The sequence below is a fragment of the Pinus tabuliformis genome, chromosome 7, assembly GCF_031772625.1.
Source record: "Pinus tabuliformis cultivar Carrire ecotype Pingquan chromosome 7, CPIR1, whole genome shotgun sequence".
Taxonomy (NCBI): Eukaryota; Viridiplantae; Streptophyta; class Pinopsida; order Pinales; family Pinaceae; genus Pinus; species Pinus tabuliformis.
The window spans coordinates 1,724,434,479-1,724,439,665 of NC_142293.1; the positions used below are offsets into that span (position 1 = coordinate 1,724,434,479).

The 5,187-nt window shown below is 34.7% G+C and overlaps 1 long non-coding RNA gene across 1 annotated transcript; it reads right to left on the reverse strand.

The window, feature by feature from the left end:
• Nucleotides 1–3,677: 3,677 nt before the first annotated feature.
• Nucleotides 3,678–4,526, reverse strand: LOC149255212 (uncharacterized). The gene is made up of 2 exons (XR_016266343.1): nt 4,262–4,526; nt 3,678–4,126 (listed from the first exon to the last, which is right to left on the reverse strand). It is a non-coding gene; the product is annotated as an uncharacterized LOC149255212 (long non-coding RNA).
• Nucleotides 4,527–5,187: the final 661 nt, after the last annotated feature.

Consider the following 5,187-nt stretch of genomic DNA (forward strand, 5'->3'; position numbering starts at 1 on the left):
ACCTTATGTGAAGTTTGAACATTTGAACATGATCAAACTTGTTTGAAGTTAATAACAAAAGTTATAACATGAACAATGAACATTGAATTGTGAACATCATTGATGTAGTAAATTAATAAACTAACTAGTAAATTACTAAATAGTAAATAGTGTATACTAAACACTAAATAGATATAATCATGATTCATATCTATATGGATCAAGCACTATCTATCTATCTATCTATATATATATATATATATATATACCCTGTCCCTTGTGTCATGTTTCTAGGATTGATGTGTCTCGTGTCGAATACTGGTATGGTATTTACGTGTCCTTCGTGTCATGTGACTTAGGATATAACATACAATCAAACTATTAAACTTTTTATTTCAATTGTAATTGTTTGAATTTTTATGCAAAAAGTTATTTTCTATATACTTCTTTAGTCTTTATTTTTCTTGGATTTTATTAATTAATTGCATTTTCACTAGTTATTTGCGGTACCTTTATTTTATTAATTCTCCATCCATTTGTCAATTTATTATTACTTTCTCATTATTATTATTTTTTGGTAAACACCCAAAGAGGATTTGAACCTTGAATCTCACAATTCACATAATGCATCATAACACTTTGATTGACAATTGAAAGAACGATGGTGTGGGCTTTATTATTTTCTCATATTATTGTAAGAATATAACCAAAGCATGGTATATTTGAGTTCACTCATTACTTAGCATATGGTATATTTGAGCTCACCCATTAGGTAGTATATGATATCTTTAATTTTACTTATTAATTTGTACTATTGAGTAATTTTAAACTATGCTTTAAGTTGAGTAAATGAATTTTGTTTTCTTTCATTAAGTTAAATTTACCTTAAATTCTAAAGTATTAATATTTTTTTATTAAATGCAATTTAAAGTATAATTTTTTACAAAATAACTTATAAACTCTCAAGTTATGGATTGAACTACTTTATTTTATTTTATTTTTATTTTACAAAATAACTTATAAACTCATAAATTATAGATTTTTTATAAACCTACTATATAATTGAACTAAAATATATATTTTATTAGGAAAACAATAATAAAATATCCATATATTAAATTTCATCTATTTATTCTTATTCCCTTTTATGATTATTTATTTTTAATGATATTGTCTCTTCAAAATATAATAGATAGTAAAATTAATTAATTAATTTAAATAAAAAATCAAATATAATTAAGTATTTAGAAGTACATTAAATTAAATTATTTATTTAAAATCAAAACTAATAAACAAACACATAAATTATGTATAACCACGGTGGAATATATATATATATATATATTTATTTAAATTTATATTTGTCATTTTTATATATAATAAAATGATACTTTAATAAATAATCTTATTCAATATATATTATATTTACGCCGTAAGGCGTTCCCCTTTGAAATCAACTCTCCTGCTTGCCTACATGTCATCTTGTACACCATACGATTAGATGTTAGACGATTCCACAAATTTCAAGCGTTAGATCAAAATAGTTAAAAAAATTAAATACAAATGAGTATGCATTAGTTATTGGTTATTACGTGTAACGGTTCGCGACTAATGCTTTGCGACTACCATTCTTTGAAATACTGACAAAAAACGGCTTACAACCTTGAAGCGCCCATATTTGCATTCACAGTTAATGACAAAGCTGCACGCAACCCTTCTTCCTCTGTAACATCTACAAACGGTGGAAACCAGCTAGCCACACCGTCCTTGCGTCACTGAAGCCACGGCCTATCATCGTCCTCTATTCGTGTGCAACTAAAATTCGAGGAAGCGCCGAAGCGCCGAAAGGTACCGTCTTGATGCCAATTTATTAATCTCCTATTTCACATGTTCCAGGTTCATATAGTATGCTATTTTCTTGATATGCCACGAATTCTTGAAATAGATTTCAGCAAGGAAAATTTGAGTCATAAGAGTTTTCTTTTGGCAATGCGTATAGTGTTTTCTGTTTTCTCTGTAATGGCGTATTTGTTTTCCCCATATTTTTTTTTAATTACCAGATTTGAAACTGTATCTATGATATTTCCGCTGAACTGCGCATTTGTTAATGTGCGTGGCTGATGCAGTATTGAGGGTGTGTACTCCAGACAGTCTGTGGGAGGACTCAGATAATCAAACCCAACAAATATCAATGGAGATAATTCCAGCTAAAAGCACATCAAGAAATAGCGAATCAGTATACTGTACGGTAACCGAGACAATTTACGAAACCAAACCCTCTGTAGAATAGCACAACCAGAAGGACATAAAGAAAATAAAAGTCCATAAGCCAGCAACATATGGCAGCATCGCATAAGTTTAGAAAACATTCTATGTTGAAATAACCCAAGAAGAGTAACTCAAGATAATACAAAATCTACCATTTTATTACACATTAACAAGCTTAAGAGCGTAAATGTCTTACAATGCCAAAATTAAAATAGAGAATGGACTTACAGAAGGTAGCTATTACAATTACAGAGTTGGCCAGTGTGGCTCAAAATATTAGAGGTGAAATCCCCTCAAATTTAACAAGCTTATTAAAAAAAAGACATGCTTCTTAAAAAAAAGACATGATTCAGAAATAAATTAGACTATATTCTTATTATAAAAAAATAGGGTCAGAATGCGGTGAAACAGGGAAATATTTTCCTAAAGACCAGGTTCTGGTCATGACTCTGCAATAGAGATTAAGCTATTTCTTCCAAAGGAATGTACGCAACCACAGGCGAGTCCAAGACAATGAATGTGAGGACTCAGGCCTAAACCCTTTCGCTCGACGTAACAGAATTAAACTCAGAGGGATTACTCATTTAAATTCTTTAAAGAAAAACATGGTCCGACTAAATTCAAGTCTATCTACGCATAGCACAGTATTTTATTTGCAACTCAGTAAAAGTCCCGTGTAGTTGAAATCATGTTTCTAGGGGAAAGGGATGAAGACTGCTACAGTCTCGGCATACATGGGAAAGATAGATAGGCTATCATGGGGTATCTGCATTAGCAGGTCTAACTTGACCGTGAAATTTTCCTGGAAACAGTGAGGGTCAGTGCAGCAGCCCTGAATGCCAGGCAGCCTCAGGACAAACGGGATCTGTGGAAACATTTTCTCTATACATGTATTAATAATCTGTAGAATGTATGAATATAGTCAACAAGCAAAAGAAATGCTTCATTTAGAAGTAGATAAGAATGCAACCAAAAAGGGGTAGTGCAGACCTAGGGTAAGGGTTCGAACTATTTTCGAAACTAGTTGTTCCCGAGGGCGGAGGGCTCGGCAGTAGAACCCTGCAATGAATAACCCTCCTGGCGGTGAAACCCTGTAGCTGGGATTGGAGCACAAGCTCTCGAAAAGGTATAGAAACCGAGGATTGCTAGGTTATTTGACACTGGGTAGCAGACCCGCATTTGCAAAGGAAACAATAAAAGAAAGAAAAGAAACATACAGTAGGGTGATGTTAAACCTACGCAACAGATATACAAATTGCCACCATTAAACAGAGTTCGGGTGGGCCGAGACCACATAACCGACTCGAGAATTTGGAACTCTTTGTAACGCAAACAACCCATCAAAATTTGTAAACAAACATAACATACTGTGTATACCAGAATGAGCAAGGAATTCGGGTAATACATCACACCATTTCCTGAATGCATAATAGAGGACGCGAATCCGAGACTGGGTATATACATATAAACTAGCAAAGTTCTGAAAACAAATCTAAGCAGATAATGCTTTAAACCACTGACCATAGAGCCATACCAAATGGCAGAATCATTAACCTGTACAAATTTGTAAAACCCTCATTGTCACCGAGGTGGATAACACGAAAAGAAACTACATAATTTCCGAGCAAAAATAAGCTCTGGCTTTATCTATAATGTTAATTACATCGAGGTCATGATTTCCCTCATTTGGGGAAAAACCCATTAAAAGTAAAGAAATCAACCCTCTTCTAAGATGGTGGAATTCGGTTGTAGAACAGGCATTCTCTTAGATGTAGAGAGTAAAACTCCACGCCTTAAGAGTTTCCCACCGACTAAGGAAAGCTCTTACCCGTAATTGGAAAACTCCAAGCGGGTCGAGCCAGCTCCAGAATCTTTCATCCTGCGTTGCAATTCATTCACAAGAATAAAAAAACTAATTAGGGTATCTGGCAGGGTTTCGAACACCTTCAGTCACAATGAACAAGGAAAAACGAAAGAACAGAAAACCAGCTGGAAGAGAATCAATATAGTTTACCTGTAAATGTTTTGGCCCACTGCCAGGCCATGAAATGGTACCTGTGCTGAGTTACCGAACAGCACTATAGAAAACAATGGCCGCATCAAGGTAAACCTCGCGAGAGAAAATCCCAGAACAAATGAGAACAATCTCTTCACAGCGGGAGATGAGGAATGACTTGGTGTAGTCGCCGTCGTAGGATCAAAATGGAGTATACAGCACCGTCGATCTGGGTGAGGATCCCGAGCGGGGCTGGTGTGGCCGGACGGCCCACCAGGCCATGTATACGACAACACAGGTGGCAATTAATCATGTAAGCAACCTCATATCAAATTAAACCTGAAAACTAGCTCTCAACCCAAAAACCATCTCCCTAAGAGTTAAATGCGCTATTAAATGATCCATACAGCTGTAGGGGATGTAATTCCTAGAGTTGTGGTAGGATCAAATGTAATGTACGACAGGCCAGCTGGGTGAAAAGCACTAACATCGTTTAACTCGGTAATAATAAATAAAAAAAATTGGACGGAGACATTACAGGTATACCTGTTTGTGTCAAGTTACCTTTTTTATTCTTCTGGCAAACTAAATCCAGCTTGAACCCGTTCTGCTTGTTTTGGTAGTGTGCATCTACTAGCATGTTATGGTAATGAAAACCATTTGTGAAAGAGATAAACCTGAATGCAGCCTTCTTTATTTGCCTCGCCAAATCATCCAATTAACAATGAATATGTATCTCATAATTCATCCATTTTATGACCTAAGAAGAATCCCAGAATATTTGCAACCTCATGATATCCATTATAGCTTTAATAATTTGTGAAGAGCCTTCAATTCTGCAAAACTGTTTGTTCGAGTGCCCAGGGAAGCCTTGTACTTGATGAAGTGATCCTTGGAAATACTACTCGGAATTCCATCTTCGCCGTTCATATCATGTGGGTCTT